Source organism: Petromyzon marinus, chromosome 14 (genome assembly GCF_048934315.1).
Source record: "Petromyzon marinus isolate PM22_M1 ecotype Great Lakes invasive population chromosome 14, UKy_Petmar_22M1.pri1.0, whole genome shotgun sequence".
Classification (NCBI taxonomy): Eukaryota; Metazoa; Chordata; class Hyperoartia; order Petromyzontiformes; family Petromyzontidae; genus Petromyzon; species Petromyzon marinus.
Genome location: NC_133680.1, coordinates 16,622,880 through 16,647,478, shown reverse-complemented (window position 1 = coordinate 16,647,478; position 24,599 = coordinate 16,622,880).

Genomic DNA, 24,599 nt, shown 5'->3' with positions numbered 1-24,599 from the left:
CACTCGACTCATCCTACTCACCCCTCACCTCACCATCCTCACCCTCCTCACCCCTCGCCTCGTACTCACCCCTCACTTCGTCCTCCTCACCCCTCACCCTCCTCACCCCTCGACTCGTACTCACTTCTCACTTCGTCCTCCTCACCCCTCACCTCGTCCTCCTCACCCCTCACCTCGTCCTCGCCTCGTCCTCCTCACCCCTTGCCTCGTCATCTTTACCCCTCAGCTCATCCTCCTCACACTCACCTCGTCCTCCTCACCCCGTCCTCCTCAGCTCGTCCTCTTCACCCCACGTCCTCCTCACCCCTCACCTCGTCCTCCTCACCCCTCAGCTCGTCTTCCTCACCTCATCCTCACCCCTCACGTCGTCCGCTTGACCTTTCACATCGTCCACACCCCTCACCTCATTCTCACCCATCACCTCGTCTTCCTCACCCCTCTCCTCATCCGCTTTACCCCTCAGCTCATCCTCCTCACTCCTCAGCTCGTCCTCCTCACCCCTCGTCCTCCTCACCCCTCAGCTCGTCTTCCTCACCCCTCGTCTTCCTCACCCCTCACCTCGTCCTCCTCACCCCTCGTCCTCCTCACCCCTCGCCTCATCGTCCTGACCCCTCGTCCGCCTCACCTTGCACCTCGTCCTCCTCACCCCTCGACTCGTCCTCACCTCTCACCTCAGCTCGTCCTCCTCACCCGTCGTCGTCCTCACCGCTCACCTCGTCCTTCTCACCCCTCACCTCTCCCTCGCCTCGTCCTCCTCACCCTTAGCTCGTCCTCCCCTCGCTGTCCTCACCATTTGCCTCGTCCTCCTCACCCCACACCTCGTTCTTCTTACCCCTCATCTTGTCCTCCACCACTCGACTCGTCCTACTCACCCCTCACCTCACCCTCCTCACCCATTGTCCTCCTCACCCATTGTCCTCCTCACCCATTGTCCTCCTCACCGCTCGTTCTCCTCACCCCTCGTTCTCCTCACCCCTCGCTCTCCTCAACCCTCATCCTCACCCCCACACCTCGTTTTTCTTCTCACCCCCCCCCGTCCTCACCCCTCGCTCGTCCACCGCACCCTGCTCCTCACCTCCTCATCCCTCGTCCTCCTCACCCCTCGTCCTCCTCACCCCTCGTCCTCCTCACCCCTCGCTCTCCTCAGCCCTCGCCTCGTCCTCCTCACCCCTCGTCCTCTCACCCCCACACCTCGTTCTTCGTACTTCTCACCCCCCGTCCTCCTCACTCCTCGTCCTCCCCTCGCTGTCCTCACCATTTGCCTCGTCCTCCTCACCCCACACCTCGTTCTTCTTACCCCTCATCTTGTCCTCCTCACCACTCGACTCATCCTATTCACCCCTCACCTCACCCTCCTCACCCCTCGTTCTCCTCACCCCTCGTTATCCTCACCCCTCGTTCTCCTCACCCCTCGCCTCGTACTCACTTCTCACTTCGTCCTCCTCACCCCTCACCTCGTCCTCCTCACCCCTCACCTCGTCCTCAGCTCGTCCTCTTCACCTCACCCCTCGCCTCGTCCTCCTCACCCCTCTTTCTCCTCACCCCTCGCCTCGTACTCACCCCTCACTTCATCCTCCTCACCCCTCACTTCGTCCTCCTCACCCCTCACCTCGTCCTCGCCTCGTCCTCCTCACCCCTTGCCTCGTCATCTTTACCCCTCAGCTCATCCTCCTCACCCTCACCTCGTCCTCCTCACCCCTCACCTCGTCCTCACCCCTCACTCTCCTCACCCCTCGTCCTCCTCACTCTCGTCCTCCTCACCCCTCGTCCTCCTCACCCCTCACTCTCCTCACCCCTCGTCCTCCTCACCCCTCGTCTTCGGCACCCCTCGTCCTCCTCACCCCTCGTCCTCCTCACCCCTCGTTCTCTTCACTCCTCGTTCTCCTCACCCCTCTCCTCGTCCTCCTCACACCTCATCTCGTCCTCACCCCTCACCTCCTGACCTCGTTCTTCTTACCCTTCACCTCGTCCTCCTCACCCCTTGCCTCGTCCTCCTCACCCGCTCCTGACACGGCCAACACACACGCCCATGGCAACCTCACTTAGGGCACGGCACACCGACTTAGCATCACCCTCATTTATACCTCCACGTTTATCGGCCTCGTTCTATCGTGACGGCCAAGACGCTGGACGTTTGTGATAAAGAACTTCGTAGCTCATCGGATTCCTCCTCCAGTGTACAAATAAATAAATATCACGGCTCTGATCCCTTGGCGGCGCCGCAGTGGCGTTCATCACTCGCCGCCTCCCCATGGCACGACTACGACGCCCTCTGTTGGACGCTGTGTGTCATCAACATTGTTGCCTGTGATTACACTCAACATAACGTTGTTGTTGTAAGTGATTACACTCAACACAACGTCGTTGTTAGTGATTACACTCAACACAACGTCGTTGTTAGTGATTACACTAAATACAACGTCGTTGTGAGTGATTACACTCAACACAATGTCGTTTTGAGTGATTACACTCAACACAACGTTGTTGTTTGTGATTACACTCAACACAACGTCGTTGCGTCTCATCAATATTTTTGCGTGTGATTACACACACAACAACGTTGTGTTTAATCACGCAACAATGTTGCGTGTAATCACTCACATATTGAGTGATTACACACTCGGCGTGTGTCTGTAGCTGTTGTACGTGTGCCGCTTGTCGTAGATGTTCCCGGTTTGAATCCAGCGGCCGCCCTGTTTAATGCTACAGGCGTGTTCACCGCAAAGACACCATGTGCCGTCTGCTTCAGTGGACGTTGAAGATCCCAGCGTCATGGACCAGATTAACCGAATTAAATACAATTGCCCGCAAATTAGCCAGTTGGAATATACTGTGCCTAGTAATCATTGCTGGGAAATGTGGTAGAACCCTCCTGAAAAGAGCCAGTAGGGCTATCCTGGGTAAAACTGACCACCCACCCCCTCGTGTGGCATGCTAGCCTTAATAGGTGCTCGCTAACAGCACTTATTTATCGAACAGACTGTTAAATGAAGGGACTGTGTCTTCATTTGAGTCCGTGACTGTGTAACCTGGTACATAAGGGTGCCGCGGTGGTGGGATGTTAACTCCTTCACCTGGTATGCAAGAGGTCGTGTGGTCGATCCGGACCCTGACGCCTGTATATTTGGAGTTTGCATGTATCTCTCTCTCCTGTGGTCGCGTGGATTGTTCTCCAGGTCTTCCAGTTTTTCCCTCCATATTTAGAAACATGCGTTCAGAGCAGGAGTCTCAAACTCAACTTACCTGGGGGCCGCTGGAGGTAGAGTCTGGGTGAGGCTGGGCCGCATCAAGTATTCCAAAAAAAAGTGCAACTGATCCAATCTTCTCAATCTTTATTAATAACAGTTCAGAACATGAACGGTTCTTCAGAACATAGGCTTCTCTTACCTACTCCATGCTTCCAGAGACCTGGCAGCGCTTCCTCTTCTTACACAGCTGAGCCACATTTGGCTTGAGGGAGGAAGCAATTGAGACCCTCAGTATGGCTTGAAATGCTCATCAGTAAGTTTGGACCTGTACTTTGACTTATTAAAGTTCATGGTGCAAAAGAGCTTTTCACACAGATATGTGCTCCCAAAAAGGCACATGGTCTGCTTAAACATCCTGGAAAACTCAGGGAAGGTGGGGGTGATATATTTACATGTTTTTATCCCAATACCTGAGTATTTGGGATCTTATTTAGTATGCCCTTTCTATATATTCTGAGAGGTATTTGAAAACTTTATCATTGTTCATGCTTTTTTTGAGCACTTCGTTTTTCTTATCATTATTAAATTCATCAATCGTGTTCTCTCTCAGGTGTTTATACCTTTCACATTCATAAATAAAGTGATCTAGATTTTCTTCTTTTTGTTCACATCCTACATATCCTTCTGCTCTAACGAATCTCTCTGGATGCCATTGAGCTAACTCTGGTGTCCATGTTACTCCACCTGTCTTAATTCTTAACATCAAGAGCATTGTCTCATGTTTTATATCTTTTAATTTCTTGCTCTTTTTGATTAAATTGTTCTTGGTAAATTATTTTCTTTTGCGATTGCACATATCTGTCCTTTTTCCTTTTCTTTGTTTCTCTTGTAATAATAATCTATAACTTCTTTATAATATTCAGGTTCTAACCACCATTTGGCTTTTGTTCTTGCCACCCATCTCATGCTATTTGCTATCCATGTAAATAATTTCCCTTTCCTATTGCAACACTCTGTTGTCTTTATTAGGTCACTGATTACACTTGTTGAGTCCGCCCACTTCCTAAGTCCTCTGTACCTTGCACTGGGTGACAGGATATATTTTCCTTCCACTTGGTGTCACTCCGGAATCACGTTTCAACCAAGTGACTAACGTTGCTAATTCGCGTTGGCTAACATGTCAACAAACACCGGAAGCTGTCACGAGCCTGAGCTATGGTAAAAAATATAATAATTAAAAAATAAATAATAAATTGGTGTCAAATAGTGGGCCACAAAATATCGTTCCGCGGGCCACAATTGACCTGCGGGCCGCGAGTTTGAGACCCCTGGTTTAGAGTATTTTACTGCTATAAATTTCCACAAGATGAGCCACTCCGTTAAAACTAACATTTGTGACCAGATCGCTTCTTAAAAAGAGCTATATGGCTCACTTCCCTGGTAAAATAAAAAGTTACATTTCAAATAATCACCACGGTAATGTGTTACCCACACGACCTTGAACTTGAGGCATCGCGCAGAACGCGGCATGCAGTGTGGGGTTAGCTGGGTGGTGCAGGGAGCTGCTACTACTTGCAGAGGGGGGCGGGGCAGGGGGGGACTGAGTCCTCTTGCATAATTGACTTGCGGATTGACCGATGCATAGACGAAAAGATAGCACGTGAATGAATGAGTGTACGGCTGGACTGCAAATGAATGGACAATATTCTTCATCGCCATTTTAAAAAAAACTTAACATTGTAATCCATCACCCTGTACATCTGCTGAACCAACGTATCCTACAGCAGCATATGAGTGTGTTTTCATACTTTGCCTGAGTGTGTGTTTCTTGCGTATGATCGGTATGTGTTTTACGCATGATCCATATTTGATATCACACAAGATATTTGCCTGTTTTTCTAATGATCTGCACGTGTTTCACGCATAATCTCTGGGTTTCACACATGTTCTGTGTGGGTGGCCCGGACCACCCTCAGCTGCCTTTTTCTCCCGAGTTGCGATGTGTACACATCGTACCAGATACTAATTTAAGGCTGAACCGACCTCTCGAGATCCAGGACGCAGTGGTGATGGTGGCTGTAAGCGTGAATCGAGCTCGGGTCGCCTCGTCCTCCTCACCCCGTCCTTCTCATCCCTCAGCTCGTATTCCTCACCCCTCACCTCGCCCTCACTTCATCCTCATCACCCCTCACCTCGTCCTCGCCTCGTCCTCACCCCTTGCCTCGTCATCTTTACCCCTTAGCTCATCCTCCTCACCCTCACCTCGTCCTTCTCTAACCCCTCGCTCTCCTCACCTCGTCCTCACCCATCACCTCGTCCTCCTCACCCATCGCCTCGTCCTCCTCAACCCTCGTTCTCACCCCTCGCCTCCTCCTCACCCCTCGCCTCGTCCTCCTCACCCCTCGTCCTCCTCATCCCTCACCTCGTCCTTCTCATCCCTCAGCTCGTATTCCTCACCCCTCACCTCGCCCTCACTTCGCCCTCCTCACCCCTCACCTCGTCCTCGCCTCGTCATCTTTACCCCTTAGCTCATCCTCCTCACCCTCACCTCGTCCTTCTCTAACCCATCGCTCTCCTCACCTCGTCCTCACCCATCACCTCGTCCTCCTCACCCATCGCCTCGTCCTCCTCACCCATCGCCTCGTCCTCCTCAACCCTCGTTCTCACCCCTCGTCTCCTCCTCACCCCTCGCCTCGTCCTCCTCACCCCTCGTTCTCCTCACCTCTCGTTCTCCTCACCCCTCGTCTCGTACTCACCCCTCACTTCGTCCTCCTCACCCCTCACCTCGTCATCGCCTCGTCCTCCTCACCCCTTGCCTCGTCATCTTTACCCCTCAGCTCATCCTCACCCTCACCTCGTCCTCCTCACCCCTCACCTCGTCCTCCTCAGCTCGTCCTCTTCACCCCTCGTCCTCCTCACCTCATCCTCCTCACCCCTCAGCTCGTCTTCCTCACCTCGTCCTCACCCCTCACGTCGTCCGCTTGACCTTTCACCTCGTCCACACCCCTCACCTCATCCTCACCCATCAACTCGTCTTCCTCACCCCTCACCTCATCCGCTTTATCCCTCAGCTCGTCCTCCTCACCCCTCGTCCTCCTCACACCTCAGCTCGTCTTCCTCACCCCTCACCTCGTCCTCCTCACCTTTCGACTCGTCCTTCTCACCCCTCATCCTCCTCACCCCTCGTCGTCCTCACCCCTCGTCGTCCTCACCCCTCGTCGTCCTCACCCCTCGTCCTCCTCACCCCTCGCCTCATCTTTCTCACCCATCGTCCTCCTCACCCCTCGTCCGTCTCACCTTTTACCTCGTCCCCCTCACCCCTCGACTCGTCCTCTCACCTCAGCTCGTCCTCCTCACCCGTCGTCGTCCTCACCGCTCACCTCGTCCTTCTCACCCTTCACCTCTCCCTCGCCTCGTCCTCCTCACCCTTAGCTCGTCCTCACTCCTCGTCCTCCCCTCCCCTCGCTGTCCTCACCATTTGCCTCGTCCTCCTCACCCCACACCTTGTTCTTCTTACCCCTCATCTTGTCCTCCTCACCCCTCGACTCGTCCTACTCACTCCTCACCTCACCCTCCTCACCCCTCGTCTTCCTCACCCCTCGTCCTACTCACCCATTGTCCTCCTCACACATTGTCCTCCTCACACATTGTCCTCCTCACCGCTCGTTCTCCTCACCCCTCGTTCTCCTCACCCCTCAGCTCGTCTTCCTCACCCCTCACCTCACCTCGTCCACCCCACCCCGCGCCTCGTCATCCTCACGCCTCGCCCACCTCACCCCTCACCTCGTCCTTCTCACCCACACCGCGTTCTTCTTACCCCTCACCTCTTCCTCCTCACCCCTCGTCCTCCTCACCCCTCGTCTTCCTTTCCCCTCGCTCTCCTCACCCCTCGCTCTCTTCACCCCTCGCTCTCCTCAACCCTCGTCCTCACCTCGTTTTTCTTCTCACCCCCCGTCCTCACCCCTCGCTCGTCCACCACACCCTGCTCCTCACCTCCTCATCCCTCGTCCTCCTCACCCCTCGTCCTCCTCACCCCTCGTCCTCCTCACCCCTCGCTCTCCTCAGCCCTCGCCTCGTCCTCCTCACCCCCACACCTCGTTCTTCTTACTTCTCACCCCCCGTCCTCCTCACTTCTCGTCCTCCTCACCCCTCACCCCTCGTCCTCCTCACCCCTCACGCCTCATCTTCCTCACCCATCGTCCTCCTCACCCCTCGTCCGCCTCACCTTTCACCTCGTCCTCCTCACCCCTCGACTCATCCTCACCTCTCACCTCAGCTCGTCCTTTTCACCCGTCGCCGTCCTCACCGCTCACCTCGTCCTCCTCACCCCTCACCTCTCCCTCGCCTCGTCCTCCTCACCCTTAGCTCGTCCTCCTCGTCCTCCCCTCCCCTCGCTGTCCTCACCATTTGCCTCGTCCTCCTCACCCCACACCTCGTTCTTCTTACCCCTCATCTTGTCCTCCTCACCACTCGACTCGTCCTACTCACCCCTCACCTCACCCTCCTCACCCCTCGTCCTCCTCACCCATTGTCCTCCTCACCCATTGTTCTCCTCACCCCTCGTTCTCCTCACCTCTCAGCTCGTCTTCCTCACCCCTCACCTCGTCCACCCCACCCCGCGCCTCGTCATCCTCACGCCTCGCCCGCCCCACCCCTCACCTCGTCCTTCTCACCCACACCGCGTTCTTCTTACCCCTCACCTCTTCCTCCTGACCGCTCGACTCGTCCTCCGCACCCCTCACCTCCTCACCCCTCGTCCTCCTCACCCCTCGTCCTCCTCACCCCTCATCCTCCTCACCCCTCGTCCTCCTCACCCCTCACTCTCCTCACCCCTCGCTCTCCTCACGCCTCGCTCTCCTCACCCCTCGCTCTCCTCAGCCCTCGCCTCGTCCTCCTCACCCCCCGTCCTCCTCACTTCTCGTTCTCCTCACCCCTCGCTCGTCCACCGCACCCTGCTCCTCATCCTCCTCACCCCTCACCTCGTCCTCCTTACCCCTCACGTCGTCCGCTTGACCCCTCACCTCGTCCTCTTGACCCCTCACCTCGTTCTCACCCCTCACCTCGTCCACCTCACTTGTCCTCAACCCTCACCTCGTTCTCACCCCTCACCTCGTCCTCCTCACCCCCACAGCTCGTTCTTCTTACTCCTCACCCCTCACTCTCCTCACCCCTCGTCCTCCTCACTCTCGTCATCGTCACCCCTTGTCCTCCTCACCCCTCGTCCTCCTCACCCCTCACCTCATCTTCCTCACCCATCGTCCTCCTCACCCCTCGTCCGCCTCACCTTTTACCTCGTCCTCCTCACCCCTCGACTCGTCCTCACCTCAGCTCGTCCTTCTCACCCGTCGTCGTCCTCACCGCTCACCTCGTCCTCCTCACCCTTAGCTCGTCCTCACTCCTCGTCCTCCCCTCGCTGTCCTCACCATTTGCCTCGTCCTCCTCACCCCACACCTCGTTCTTCTTACCCCTCATCTTGTCCTCCTCACCACTCGACTCATCCTACTCACCCCTCACCTCACCCTCCTCACCCCTCGTCCTCCTCACCCCTCGCCTCGTACTCACCCCTCACTTCGTCCTCCTCACCCCTCGTTCTGCTCACCCCTCGTCCTCCTCAACCCTCGTTCTCACCCCTCTCCTCCTCCTCACCCCTTGCCTCGTACTCACCCCTCACTTCGTCCTCCTCACCCCTCACCTCGTCCTCCTCACCCCTCACCTCGTCCTCGCCTCGTCCTCCTCACCCCTTGCCTCGTCATCTTTACCCCTCAGCTCATCCTCCTCACCCTCACCTCGTCCTCCTCACCCCTCACCTCGTCCTCCTCAGCTCGTCCTCTTAACCCCTCGTCCTCCTCACCCCTCACCTCGTCCTCCTCACCCCTCAGCTCGTCTTCCTCACCTCGTCCTCACCCCTCACGTCGTCCGCTTGACCTTTCACCTCGTCCACACCCCTCACCTCATCCTCACCCATCACCTCGTCTTCCTCACCCCTCACCTCATCCGCTTTACCCCTCAGCTCATCCTCCTCACTCCTCAGCTCGTCCTCCTCACCCCTCGTCCTCCTCACCCCTCGTCCTCCTCACTCCTCGTCCTCACCTCTCATCCTCACCCCTCGTCCTCCTCACCCCTCGCCTCATCTTCCTCACCCATCGTCCTCACCCCTCGTCCGCCTCACCTTTCACCTCGTCCTCCTCACCCCACGACGCGTCCTCACCTCTCACCTCAGCTCGTCCTCACCTCAGCTCGTCCTCCTCACCCGTCGTCGTCCTCACCGCTCACCTCGTCCTCCTCACCCTTCACCTCGTTCTTCTTACCCCTCATCTTGTCCTCCTCACCACTCGACTCATCCTACTCACCCCTCACCTCACCCTCCTCACCCCTCGTCCTCCTCACCGCTCGTTCTCCTCACCCCTCGTTCTCCTCACCCCTCAGCTCGTCTTCCTCACCCCTCACCTCGTCCACCGCAACCCGCGCCTCGTCATCCTCACGCCTCGTCCGCCTCACCCCTCACCTCGTTTTTCTCACCCACACCGCGTTCTTCTTACCCCTCACCTCACCCCTCGACTCGTCGTCCTCACCCCTCGTCCTCCTCACCCCTCGTCCTCCTCACCCCTCGCTCTCCTCACCCCTCGTCCTCCTCACCCCTCGCTCTCTTCACCCCTCGCTCTCCTCACCCCTCGCTCTCTTCACCCCTCACTCTCCTCAACCCTCGTCCTCACCCCCACACCTCGTTTTTCTTCTCACCCCCCGTCCTCACCCCTCGCTCGTCCACCGCACCCTGCTCCTCACCTCCTCACCCCTCGTCCTCCTCACCCCTCGTCCTCCTCACCCCTCGCTGTCCTCACCCCTCGCTCTCCTCACCCCTCGCTCTCCTCACGCCTCGCTCTCCTCAGCCCTCACCTCGTCCTCCTCACCCCTCGTCCTCCTCACCCCCACACCTCGTTCTTCTTACTTCTCACCCCCCGTCCTCCTCGCCCCTCGTCCTCCTCACCCTTCGCTCGTCCACCGCACCCTGCTCCTCATCCTCCTCACCCCTCACCTCGTCCTCCTTACCCCTCACGTCGTCCGCTTGACCCCTCACCTCGTCCTCTTGACCCCTCACCTCATTCTCACCCCTCACCTTGTCCACCTCACTTGTCCTCAACCCTCACCTCGTCCTCACCCCCACAGCTCGTTCTTCTTACTCCTCACCCCTCACTCTCCTCACCCCTCACTCTCCTCACCCCTCGTCCTCCTCACCCCTCACTCTGCTCACCCCTCGTCTTCGGCACCCCTCGTCCTCCTCACCCCTCGTCCTCCTCACCCCTCGTTCTCTTCACTCCTCGTTCTCCTCACCCCTCTCCTCGTCCTCCTCACACCTCATCTCGTCCTCACCCCTCACCTCCTGACCTCGTTCTTCTTACCCTTCACCTCGTCCTCCTCACCCCTTGCCTCGTCCTCCTCACCCGCTCCTGACACGGCCAACACACACGCCCATGGCAACCTCACTTAGGGCACGGCACACCGACTTAGCATCACCCTCATTTATACCTCCACGTTTATCGGCCTCGTTCTATCGTGACGGCCAAGACGCTGGACGTTTGTGATAAAGAACTTCGTAGCTCATCGGATTCCTCCTCCAGTGTACAAATAAATAAATATCACGGCTCTGATCTCTTTGCGGCGCCGCAGTGGCGTTCATCACTCGCCGCCTCCCCATGGCACGACTACGACGCCCTCTGTTGGACGCTGTGTGTCATCAACATTGTTGCCTGTGATTACACTCAACACAACGTTGTTGTTGTTGTAAGTGATTACACTCAACACAACGTTGTTGTTGTAAGTGATTACACTCAACACAACGTCGTTGTGAGTGATTACACTCAACACAATGTCGTTTTGAGTGATTACACTCAACACAACGTTGTTGTTTGTGATTACACTCAACACAACGTCGTTGCGTCTCATCAATATTTTTGTGTGTGATTACACACACAACAACGTTGTGTTTAATCACACAACAATGTTGCGTGTAATCACTCACATATTGAGTGATTACACACTCGGCGTGTGTCTGTAGCAGTTGTACGTGTGCCGCTTGTCGGAGATGTTCGCGGTTTGAATCCAGCGGCCGCCCTGTTTAATGCTACAGGCGTGTTCACCGCAAAGACACCATGTGCCGTCTGCTTCAGTGGACGTTGAAGATCCCAGCGTCATTGACCAGATTAACCGAATTAAATACAATTGCCCGCAAATTACCCAGTTGGAATATACTGTGCCTAGTTATCATTGCTGGGAAATGTGGTAGATCCCTCCTGTAAAGAGCCAGTAGGGCTATCCTGGGTAAAACTGACCAGCCACCCCCTCGTGTGGCATGCTAGCCTTAATAGGTGCTCGCTAACAGCACTTATTTATCGAACAGACTGTTAAATGAAGGGACTGTGTCTTCATTTGAGTCCGTGACTGTGTAACCTGGTACATAAGGGTGCCGCGGTGGTGGGATGTTAACTCCTTCACCTGGTTTGCAAGAGGTCGTGGGTTCGATCCGGACCCTGACGCCTGAATATTTGGAGTTTGCATGTCTCTCTCTCCCGTGGTCGCGTGGATTGTTCTCCAGGTCTTCCAGTTTTTCCCTCCATATTTAGAAACATGCGTTCAGAGCAGGAGTCTCAAACTCAACTTACCTGGGGGCCGCTGGAGGTAGAGTCTGGGTGAGGCTGGGCCTCATCAAGTATTCAAAAAAAAAGTGCAACTGATCCAATCTTCTCAATCTTTATTAATAACAGTTCAGAACATGAACGGTTCTTCAGAACATAGGCTTCTCTTACCTACTCCATGCTTCCAGAGACCTGGCAGCGCTTCCTCTTCTTACACAGCTGAGCCACATTTGGCTTGAGGGAGGAAGCAATTGAGACCCTCAGTATGGCTTGAAATGCTCATCAGTAAGTTTGGACCTGTACTTTGACTTATTAAAGTTCATGGTGCAAAAGAGCTTTTAACACAGATATGTGCTCCCAAAAAGGCACATGGTCCGCTTGAACATCTTGGAAAGCTCAGGGAAGGTGGGGGTGATATATTTACATGTTTTTATCCCAATACCTGAGTATTTGGGATCTTATTTAGTATGCCCTTTCTATATATTCTGAGAGGTATTTGAAAACTTTATCATTGTTCATGCTTTTTTTGAGCACTTCGTTTTTCTTATCATTATTAAATTCATCAATCGTGTTCTCTCAGGTGTTTATAACTTTCACATTCATAAATAAAGTGATCTAGATTTTCTTCTTTTTGTTTACATCCTACATATCCTTCTGCTCTACCGAATCTCTCTGGATGCCATTGAGCTAACTCTGGTGTCCATGTTACTCCACCTGTCTTAATTCTTAACATCAAGTGCATTGTCTCATGTTTTATATCTTTTAATTTCTTGCTCTTTTTGATTAAATTGTTCTTGGTAAATTATTTTCTTTTGCGATTGCACATATCTGTCCTTTTTCCTTTTCTTTGTTTCTCTTGTAATAATAATTATAACTTCTTTATAATATTCAGGTTCTAACCACCATTTGGCTTTTGTTCTTGCCACCCATCTCATGCTATTTGCTATCCATGTAATTATTTTCCCTTTCCTATTGCAACACTCTGTTGTCTTTATTAGGTCACTGATTACACTTGTTGAGTCCGCCCACTTCCTAAGTCCTCTGTACCTTGCACTGGGTGACAGGATATATTTTCCTTCCATTTGGTGTCACTCCGGAATCACGTTTCAACCAAGTGACTAACGTTGCTAATTCGCGTTGGCTAACTTGTCAACAAACACCGGAAGCTGTCACGAGCCTGAGCTATGGTAAAAAAATATAATAATAAAAAATAAAAAATTGATGCCAAATAGTGGGCCACAAAATATCGTTCCGCGGGCCACAATTGGCCTGCGGGCCGCGAGTTTGAGACCCCTGGTTTAGAGTATTTTACTGCTATAAATTTCCACAAGATGAGCCACTCCGTTAAAACTAACATTTGTGACCAGATCGCTTCTTAAAAAGAGCTATATGGCTCACTTCCCTGGTAAAATAAAAAGTTACATTTCAAATAATCACCACGGTAATGTGTTACCCACACGACCTTGAACTTGAGGCATCGCGCAGAACGCGGCATGCAGTGTGGGGTTAGCTGGGTGGTGCAGGGAGCTGCTACTACTTGCAGAGGGGGGCGGGGCAGGGGGGGACTGAGTCCTCTTGCATAATTGACTTGCGGATTGACCGATGCATAGACGAAAAGATAGCACGTGAATGAATGAGTGTACGGCTGGACTGCAAATGAATGGACAATATTCTTCATCGCCATTTTAAAAAAACTTTACATTGTAATCCATCACGCTGTACATCTGCTGAACCAACGTATCCTACAGCAGAATATGAGTGTGTTTTCATACATTGCCTGAGTGTGTTTCTTGCATATGATCGGTATGTGTTTTACGCATGATCCTTATTTGATATCACAAGATATTTGCCTGTTTTTCTAATGATCTGCACGTGTTTCACGCATAATCTCTGGGTTTCACACATGTTCTGTGTGGGTGGCTGGGACCACCCTCAGCTGCCTTTTTCTCCTGAGTTGCGATGTGTACACATCGTACCAGATACTAATTTAAGGCTGAACCGACCTCTCAAGATCCAGGACGCACTGGTGATGGTGGCTGTAAGCTGGAATCGAGCTCGGGTCGCCGGATTCATTGTAGCGCAGCGTGCTAAACCCACACGCTCACAGACAGGACTCCAGCTCATCCACCTCGCGCACCTTTGCCAGGAACTTCCAATTGTGGAGCGACGAGCAAATGAAGCGACCCGACCTCCCCTCGGGATACGATGGCTGGCAGGTGGTTGAAGCTATCCGGCAGGAAGCGAGTGCAGGTAACGCTCACCTGAGCGTTGCGAGGCGTGCCCCGCAGGTGGTATCACGTGGGACGATGGATGTGCGACCACGCTATGGCCCTTTCACGATTCCGCTGCTGTATGGGGACCGCCACAACCTAGCGGATCGTTGCGGTGTATTTGACCATACTTCACCACGCTGGTTGGTTGCAGGTGTGGGGAGCGGCACAGTGCAAGGGTTCATGTTGCTGGACTGCCCCTTTTCTGATCATGTGACCCTTGCCAGATAAATTCTGCAAATACGCAATCGCCGAGCCATGCGACAGCACCCCCGGTTTGCCACGTGTAGCTCTTGTAGACGATGACAACAAACACGCACCCTGCTCTACGGAGCCTGACAGCAGTCATGATGGTGGTGGTTTGCGTGGTACCTTACCATCAGACAAAAAAACTAAACAATTTTGTATTTTACCCGGTAAAGCTCACTGAGCTATATAGATGTTTCTCTGAAGCGACCTGGCTATCACAAATGATAACTCAACGAAGTGGCTTATCACGCGGAAATGTATTCTAGCCTCGATATTACAGCTGAATACAAATCCTCTGAGGGTACCCACGAGCCCGGGCAGCAAGGGGGCAGTTGGCAGATGGTAAGGGGCCAAGGAGCAAGGGGGAGGATGGAGAAGGGCAGCGGGGAGTGGAGCAGTGGTGTGGCACGTTCGAGTGATGCAAATATTAACTGATTTGTATTGAATACAACTAGAACAATTTACACCGGTGCGTTGATCGATATGATGTTGATTATAATGTTAACGATAATTATGTTGAGATTAGGATATGCAGGAGATAGTGATTATAATGCTAATGTCTTTACGCATGGTGATGGTAGAGATTTATTAATCTGGTGATGATGTAATGATGATGGCTTGGCAAGTTGAAGATGGTGATGATAGTGCTCTTGCTGGTGGTGGTGGTAATTCAGATGATGATTATGATGCTGCGACTTGCTGTAGCTGCTTATAATAATAATGATGCTGCATCTGCTGCTGACGATGATGATCCCCCCCACCCTCGTCCACCCCCACAGGTTCTGAGGAGCGCCGCATGGTGGTGCAAGCCCTGAGCCTGCTGAAGCGCGGGAGTGCGGAGAGGCGACCCCGCGAGATGGAAACAGGAGGGACAGGGTCCTCCTGGGGGGATATCGTGAGCGGCGCAGGGGGTCCTAGCGGGGTCGAGAGGGGAGGAGACACAGCGGATGGACACCTCATTGTTCCCCCCGACGGGGACCCTAATGGGGCCCCAGTGGGCGGGGACTCGGGTGGGAGATAACGGCCGAGGTTCGCGTGGCGAGAACAAACGCGCGACCCCGTGTGCGCGTGAGCGTGCGGGGCCACGAGGGCACGTACACGGGACTCAACCTCGGCGGGTTCGAGGAGGCCCTCGTGGAGCTTGGACTGCACGAGGCTTGAGACGGAGGTAGGTGGCTGAGGGGTTGGGTGAGCGACAGGTTGGGTGAGTGAAGGAGGCATTGATTGATTGCGTGGGTAGAGGGTGAGTGGGTAATGTTGAGTGAGCGGGTGTATGTGGTTGAGTTAGTTGGTAGGTGGCCGAGTGGGTGAATGTGGGAGGTTGAGGGGGTGAATGAATGGTTGGATGAGAGAGTGGGTTGGTGAGTAGGTGGGTGAGTGTGGGAGGTCGAGTGGGTGAGTGAGGGGGGTCGAGTGGGTGAGTGAGACGGATGGTGAGTGGGTGGGGGAGTTTGAGTGGGTGAGTGGATGCGTGGGTGATTTGGTAAGTGCATTGTTAATTGTGTAAATGGCTCGGTGAGTCAGTGAGTGCGTGCATGGGTGGGTAAGTGAGAGGATGAGTGGGTTGGGGAGTGCGTGATTGGGTTGGGGAGTGCGTAAGTGGGTGGGGGAGTGAGTGGGGGAGCGAGTGGGTGGGTTAGTGATTTAATCAATCATCGTGTGATTGAATGGCTGAACGGAGGGGTAGGTGAATGAGTGTTTGTGGTTTAGTGAGTGTGTGTGTGTGGATGAGTTAGTGGGTGGCTGAGTGGATGATTGTGGGAGGTTGAGGGGGTGAGTGGATGTGTAATTTAATGGTTGTATGGGTGGGTGAGCGTGGGAAGTTAAGTGGGTGTGTGAATGAGTGAAGGGGTGGGTGAGTTGAGTGGGTGAATTATTGGGTGGCTGAGTGGGTGTGTGGGTGAGTTAGGGGGTGGGTCAGTATGGGTGGATGGGTGATGGAGTCGGTGATTGAGTTTGTAAATTGAGTGGGTGATTGAGTAGTAGGGTGAGAGTGGGAGGTTGGGTGGGTGGAGGTGAGGGGTTGCATGAGTGAGGGGTTGGGTGAGTTGGTGGGTGGGTGAATGAGTGGATTGATCAGTTAGTGTGTGGTTGAGTGGGTGGTTGGCTGAGTGGGTGAGAAGATGAGTCGTTGAGTGAGTGGATGGGTTATAGATTGAGTGGGTGGTTGTGTGATTGATTGGCTGAGCAAAGGGGTGAATTAGTGGATTTGTGTGGTTGAGTTACTGGTTAGGTGGGTGAGTGCATGAGTGTGGGAGGTTGAGAGTTCGTTGGTGAGTGAGTTAGATATTGAGTTGGTGGTTATGTGATTGAGTAGGTGAGCGGAGGATTGGGTGAGTGAATAGATGTTTATGTTTGAGTTAGTGGGTGGGTGATTGGATGAGTGGGTGGGTGATTGGATGAGTGGGAGGGTAATTGGATGAGTGGGAGATTTAAATGGTGAGTGAATGGGTGATTGAATGCTTGGATGGAGGGTGAGTGATTGAATTAGTGGGTGCGAGATTGAGTGGGTGGCTGGGTGAGTGGGTGAGATGATGGGTGGGTTAGTGAGATGATGATGGGTGGGTTAGTTGATGTGTGAGTGGGTAGGTTAGAGATTCAGTGGGAGGGAGGGTGGGTGAGTGGTTACGTGGCTCGTGGGTGAGTAGCTCAGTGGCTGGTTGAATTGGTGAGTTAATTTGTGCGTGATTAATTTGGTGAATGGGTGAGTGAGTGGATGGATGAGTGAGACGGTGAGTGCGTTGGTGAGTGATTGAGTTAGTGGGTACGAGATTGGATGACCGTGGAAGGTTGGGTTGGTGAGTGAGTGGATGGATGTGAGAGGTTGAGTGGGTGAGTTATTGCGGTTAAGTATGGAGGGGGTGGGTAAGTGAAGGGGTGGTTCAGTGAGTGGGTGAGTGAGTGGATGGTTGGTGAGTGAGTGGGGTGAGTGAATGCGTGGGTGAGCAAGTGAATGAGTTGGTGAGTGGTTGTGTGAGTAGTGGGTGAGTGGGTGGTGAGTGAGTGGATATTTGTGGGTGATTTAGTCGGTGGGTGATTTGGTTAGTATGGGAGCTTGAAGCAGTGAATGGTTAGGTGAGTGAGGGGTGGGTGAGTGAGTAGATGAATGAATTAGTTAGTGGGAGCACTAGTGGGTGGGTGAGTGAGTGGGTGAGAAATTGAGTCAGTTGGTGGGTGGTTCTGTGGGTAGTGCGTCTTGGGTGAGTAGGTCAGTGGCTCGGTGAGTTCCTGAATTAATGAGGGGGGTTAGTGAGTTGATGGGTGAGTGAGTGGGAAAGTGCATTGGTAAGTGTGAGGCTGAGTGGGTGGGTGGTTGCATGAGTGTGGTTTAGATATTTTAGTGGGTGGCTTTTTGAGTGGATGAGTTCGAGTGGGTCAGTGGTTGCGTTAGTGGGTGGTTGAGTTAGTGGGTGGGTGAATAATTACGTGGGTAGTGGGTGAGTGTGTGAAGAGGTGAGTGGCTGAGGGAGTAGGTGTGTGGGTGGGTTAGAAATTGAATGGGTGGCAGAGTGAGTGAGTCCTGGGTGAGTTAATGAGTTGGTGGGTCAGTCAGTGGGTGAGTGTCTGGATGGGTGATTGAGTAAGTCGGTGAGTGAGGGGTTGGGTGAGTGATGGGTTGGGTATGTGTGTTTTTGGTTCGCGAGTTTGTGGGTGAGTGAGTGGGTCAGTTCGTGGTTGGGTGAGTGAGTTCGTTGGTGAGTGTTTGAGTTAGTATGTTGGTGGGTGAGTGTGTAGTTTAGTGAGTGAGTGATTTAGAGATTAAGTGGGTCATAGGGTGAGTAGGTGGGTGAGCAAGTGGTTAACTAAGTGAGTGGTTGGGTGGGTCGGTGAGTTGTTGACTGAATGGGGTCAGAAAGTAGGTGAGTGAGTGAATGGGTGAGTGACTGCTGGGTGGGTAAGTTAATGTGGGAGGTTGAGTGGGTAAGTTAGCTTGTGAGTGATTGGGTGAGTCAAAGAGTGGGGCGCTACGGTGGTGAAATGTTCACTAGCTCGCCTAGTATACATGAGGTTGTGGATTCGATTGCGATCCTGCCGCCTGTATATTTGGAGTTTGCATGTTCTCCCCCTGGTCGTGTGGATTTTGCTCCGGGTCCTTTCCGCTGCATTTAGAATCAACATGCCTTTTGAGGATTTGGCTGCAATAAATGTATGTGATAAGCCACTTCGTTTATCTATCATTTGTAGCCAGGCCGATTCTGAAAAGGGTCTATATAGCTCAATGAGCCTTACCTGGTGAAATAAAAAGTAGTTTAGTTTAGGGGGTGGGTGGCTGGTTGGGTCGGTAGGTCGGTTAGAGGTTGAGTGGGCGGCAGGGTGAGTGGGTGGCAGGGTGAGTGGGTGAGTAGGTAAGTAGCTGGGTGAGCGGGTGGACTGGTGAGTGTGCGAGTTAGAGATTGAGTGGGTGGATGGGTGGGTGTGTAAGTGGATGCGTCGGTAAGTGGTTGAGTTGGTGGCAAGGTGCGGGTTTTTGAGTGGGTGGGTGTTTCTGAGTGGGTAGGTGGCTGAATGGGTGGGTGAGTGGGTGACTGAGTCAAGAAAGTGGAGCGCCATGGTGGTGAGATATTAACTACCTCGCCTTTTGTACAGGAGGTTGTGGGTTCGATCTCGATTATGACGCCTGTATATTTGGAGTGTGCATGTTCTCCTTGTGGTTGCATGGATTTTTCTCCGAGTCCTCTGGGTTTTCTCTCCATATTTAGAAACATGCATTTCGAGGTTTTGGCTGTTCTGGAACTCACCCACTCAACTACTAAAGCCACCCACCAACCCACTCACAAACCCGCTCACCCTACTATGCACTCAATTTTTAATCAACGCACTCACGCAGACACCCACTCACTCGCTCAACCACTCATCCACGCACCCACCTACACACGCACTCACTGACTTATTTGAGCAGTCATTTGTGGCCGCGTCGCTTATGAAAAAAATCTATATAACTCCGTGGGCCTTTCCTGGTAAAATTAAAATAGTTAAATTTTAGTTTACAGTTGGGTGAGTGGGCGGTGAGTGCGTCGGTCGGTGAGTGAATGGGTGGTTAAGTAAGTAGGTGAGGGGCTGGGTGAGTTGTTGGGAGATTGAGTGGGTCACAGTGTGAGTGGGTGGGTTGGAGCGTGAGTTGGTCACTGAGTGAGTGGGTGGGTGAGGTGAGTGGGTGGGTAGGTTGGGTGGGTGGGTGAGTGAGTTAGTGAGTGCATGTGTAGGTGGGTGCGTGGATGAGTGGTTGAGTGAGTGAGTGGGTGTGTGCGTGAGTGCGTTGATTAGAAATTGAGTGCATGGCAGGGTGAGCGGGTTTGTGAGTGGGTTGGTGGGTGGCTTTAGTAGTTGAGTGGGTGAGTTCGAGAATTGTACGCCACTGTGGCGAGATGTTAGCTACGTCGCCTGGTATTTTGGAGTTTGTAGGTTCCATCCCAACCCTGATGCTTGTATATTTGGGGTTTGCATGTGCTCTATGGTCACGTGGATTTCGACTCCACATTTAGAAACATTCATTTATCGGATTTGGCTGCTATACATTACTATGTGATAGGCCACTTAGTGAAGCTCTCATTTGTGGCCAGGTTACTTTGGAAAAATATTTTATATAGCTCTGTGGGTCTTACCTGGTAACTTAAAAAATAGTTGAATTTAGTCAGTTTGGATTAGTGAGTAGGTGGAATGTTGAGTGCGTGGGTTAGAGATTGATTTTGTGGCAGGGTGAGTGGCTGGGTGAGTTTGTGATTGGTTGGGTGGGTGAGTGTGTGAGTTAGACATTGAGTTGGTGGATGGGTGGGTGTGTGAGAGAGTGAATAGGTGACCTGGTGGGTGAGTGGATTGTTGAGTGAGTGGGTTGTTGAGTTAGGGAGTGGGTGGGCTGGTAAGTGGGTTGGTGAATTAGTTTGTGGGTGTGTGGGTGAGTCAGTCGGTTAGAGATTGATTTGGTTAGTGTGTTGAGGAGTTCCCGACGACGACTCGGAGACGGCTTGAAGGTAAGGGCTTTCGCCAAAGGTTTATTAAGTATATTACAATAACACAAAGGGTGTGACAACTTCCCAGGGGTTAGGGGTCCTACACTAAGTCCTAGTACAGCCCGGCTACCTCCGGTCTCTCTCCCTCGAGTCGGATGGGGGAACTTGCCAACCCCACCGACCGGGAAGAGCAGCACCTCCTACGGCTACCACCAGCTTCACTCCTGACTCTTCGTCGATCCCTCTCTACCCCTGGTTCCCTCTCCACCTTTCTCACTGTACCCGTTCCCACAGTGATCCCGCTTTCGTCACGGGGTCCCCCTTAAATACTAGAGGCGACATGACGTCATCGAGCCGCCCAGCGCGCATGACGCCACGTTCCGTGACGTCATCGCACTAGACGGCACACATGACATCACGTCCCCATTTTACTCTACAAGTGGTTTGTGTGTGGGTGGGTGGGTGTTTGAGTGGGTGGTTGAGTTAAAGAGTGGAATATCAAGGTGGTAAAATTTTAAGAACCTCGCCTGTATATCTAGAGTTTGCACGTTCTCCCCCGTGGTTGCATGGAATTTTATCTGGGTACTCCAGGTTGCCCCTCCACATTTAGAAACATGCATTTATAGACTTTGACTGCTATAACGTTCTATGTGAAAAGCCATTCCATTGAGCAATCATTTGTACTCTGCTTGTTTCTGAAAAGATGTATATAGCATGGGCCTTACCTAGTAAAGTAAAAAAAATCTACATTTTTATTTGGTGTGTAGATGGGCGGTTTTGTGGGTGGGTGCGTGGATGAGTGATTGCGACGTTCGATGGGTAGTAGGTGAGAGGCTTGGTGAGTGAGTGTGGATTAGAGATTGAGTGCGTGGCTTGGCGAGTGCGTGGCTGGGTGAGTGAGTGTGTGCAAGGCTCGGTGGTTGAATTAATGGATGGTTGAGTTAGTGGGTCGGTGTTTGAGTGTGTGGTTTCGTGGGTGGGAGAGTCAGAGAATGAGTGTCATGGTGGCAAGATGTTAACTACCTCGCCGGGTATACAGGATGTTGTGGGTTCGATTCCACATTTAGAAACATGCATTTAGAGGAGTTGGCTGCTATAAATGTATACGTGATAAGCCACTCTGTTGAGCTATCATTTGTGGCGAAGTTGCTTCTGAAAACAATCCATATATCTCAGTGGGCCTTGCCTGGTAAAACAAACAATTTATATTTAGGCTGTGTTGGCGAGTGGTCGGGTTGGTGAATTAGTGGGTGAGTTAGTGGGTTAGTGGGTGGGTTAATAATTGGATGGGTGAGTTCATGAGTGGGTGGGTGAGGGTGGGTCAGTGGGTGTGTTAGTGGGTACGGGTTTGAGAGGGTGGCTGGGTGAAAAGGTGGGTGAGGGATTGGGTGGGTGGTTTGGTGCGTGGGTGAGTGAGCAGGTGGGTGGGTGAGTGAGCAGGTGGGTGGGTGAGTGAATGGATGTTTGTGTTTGAGTCAGTTGGTGGGTGATTGGATGAGTGGGAGGTTGAAAAGTGATTGGATAGGTGATTTAATGCTTGGGTGGGTGAGTGGTTACGTGGGTAGTGGGTCGTGGCTGGCTGAGTTGGTGTGTGAGTGTGTCGGTGAGTGAGTTGGTGAATGGGAGGGTGGGTGAGTGATTAGAGTTAATGTGTAGAAGATTGAGTGAATAAGAAGATGGGTGAGTTAGTGAGTGTTTGGGTTAGAGATTGAGTTGGTGGTTATGTGATTGAGTAGGTGAGTGGAGGGATGGGTGAGTGAATGGGTGTTTGCGTTAGTGGGTGGGTGATTGGATGACTGTGCGAGGTTGAAGGGATGAGTCGATGGGTGATTAAATGGTTGGTTGAGAGGGTGGGTTGGTTAGTGGGTGGGTGAATGTGGGAGGTTCAGTGGGTGAGTTATTGGGTGAGTGTGTGGATGAGTGAAGGGTTCGGTGAGTGAGGGGGTGGGTGAGTGAATGTATGGATGGGTGAGTGAATGGGGTGAGTGAATAGTTGGTTGAGTGAGTGGGTAGGTGGTGAGTGTGGGAGGTTGAATCTGTGAGTTTATGCGCGAGTTTATGCGCGAGTGGTTGCTGAGTGGGTTGGCTGGTAGGCGAATGGGTTGGCTGGTAGGTGAGTGGTTTGGCTGGTGGGTGAGTGGGTTGGCTGGTAGGTGAGTGGGTTGGCGGGTAGGTGAGTGGGTTGGCGGGTAGGTGAGTGGGTTGGCGGGTAGATGAGTGGGTTGGCGGGTAGGTGTTGGGTTGGCGGGTAGGAGAGTGGGTTTGCGGGTAGGTTAGTGGGTTGGCGAATAGGTGAGTGGGTTGGTGGGTGGGTGAGTGAGTGAGTGGCAGTGGGTGTAGTGGAGTTGTAGCCTCAGTAGTGGGTGAGTGACTTGGTGAGTATGTGGGTGGATGAGTTCGTGGCAGGAGAGTTAGTGGATGCGATAGTGAATTAGTGCATGAGTGGGTGAGGGGATGGGTGAGTTAGTGGTTGGATGATGCGGTGAGTTTGTGAGTGCGTGGGTAGGTATTTGAGTGAGTGGATTGTTGAGTGAGTGGATGGGATGTTGAGTGAGTGGATGGGATGTTGAGTGAGTGAGTGGATGGTTGGGTTGGTTTGTGACTTTGTGGGTGGGTGAGAAGGTGAGTTCGTGGGTGAGAAAGTGAACGAATGCCTGTTAATACGTGGGTGGATGAGTAGGTGGGTGTGGGGGTTGGTAAGTGAGTGTGTGGATTAGAGATTGAGTGGGTGGTTGTGTGACGGAGTGGGTCGTTGTGTGATTGAGTGGGTGAGTGGACGGGTGAGTGTGTGGATATTTGTGGTTGATTAAGTCGGTGGCTGATTTGAGCAGTGTGGGAGCTTGAAGGGAGTGAGTGGTTAGGTGAGTGAGGGGTGGGTGAATGAGTTAGTAGGAGCGCTAGTGGGTGGGTGAGTGATTAAGTGAGTGAGTTGAGTGGCTGAGTGAGTGACTGGATGGGTGGATGACTGGGTGAGTCAGTGGGAGAGTGATTGAGTAAGTGAGTCAAGCGGGTGGGTGGGTGGGTGAGACATTGAGTCAGTTGGTGGGAGAATGGGTGAGTAGTTACGTGTGTAGTGCGTCGTGGGTTAGTAGGTCAGTGCCTGGGTGAGTTTCTGAATGATGGGTGGGTTCGTGAGTTGATGGGTTGGGTCAGTGATGTGGTGCGTGGGTGATTGAGTGGATGGATGAGTGAGTGAGTAGGTGAGTGCATTGGTAAGTGTGAGGGTGTTTGAGTTAGTGGGTGGGTGATTGGATGAGTGTGCAATGTTGAAGGGGTGAGTGGGGATGGGTAATTGAATGGCTGGATGAGAGGGTGGGTTGGTGAGTGGGTGGGTGAATGTGGGGGGTTGAGTGGGTGAGTGTGTGGATGAGTGAGGTTTTGGGTGAGTGAGGGGTTTGGTGAGTGAAGGGGTCGGTCAGTTCGTGGGTTAGTGAATGGATGGAATGGGTGGGTGAGTGAATGGGTGGTTGACCGAGTGAGTGAGTGGATGGGTGGATGAGTGAGTGGGTGGGCAAGCGGGTGAGTTGTTGCATGGGTAATGGGTGAGTGGGTGGTGAGTAGGTGTATGTGGTTGACTTAGTGGGAGGGTGGGTGAGTGGATGAGTGTGGGAGGTTGAGGGTGTGAGTGAATGGGTGAGTCAGTGGCTGAATGAGAGGATGGATGGATTGGTGAATGAGTGTGTGAGTGTGGTATGTTGAGTGGATGAGTTAATGTGTTGGTGTGTAACTGAATGAGTGGGTGGGTGAGTGAGTGGGTGGCTTATTGAGTTAGTGGGGTGAGTGAGTGAGTCGGGGTGAATAGGTGGGTGGCTGAGTGGATGGTTGGTTGAAGTGAATGAGTGTTTGGGTTGGTTAGGGAGTTTGTGGGTGGGTCAGTTGGTGAGTTATTGGGTGGGTGGGTTGGTGATTGAGTCTGTGGGTGAGTGGGAGGGTGAGTGAGTGGGTGGGTGAGTGAGTGGGTGGGTGAGTGAGTCTGTACATAAGTGTGTGGGTGGGTGAGTGGGTGGGTGGGTGAGTGAGCTCGTGGGTACAAGATTGAGTGGGTTGCTTGATGAGTGCGTCAGGATGGGTGAGTTTGTGGGTGTGTGGGCAGGTTAGAGATTGAGTGGGTGGGTTAGAGATTGAGTGGGTGAGCGGAGGGGTGAGTGAATGAGTGAGTGATTTGTGGGTGTGGTTGGATGACAGGATGGGTTTGTGATTGGGCGGGTGCAATGGCAGAGCCAGGATTTTCAGGTAGGGGGGAAACCCCTCCAGCAATGAAAAATCATAGGAGTTGTTAGTAAGTAAGAACTTGTCCCTTGCTTTTTATTCGAC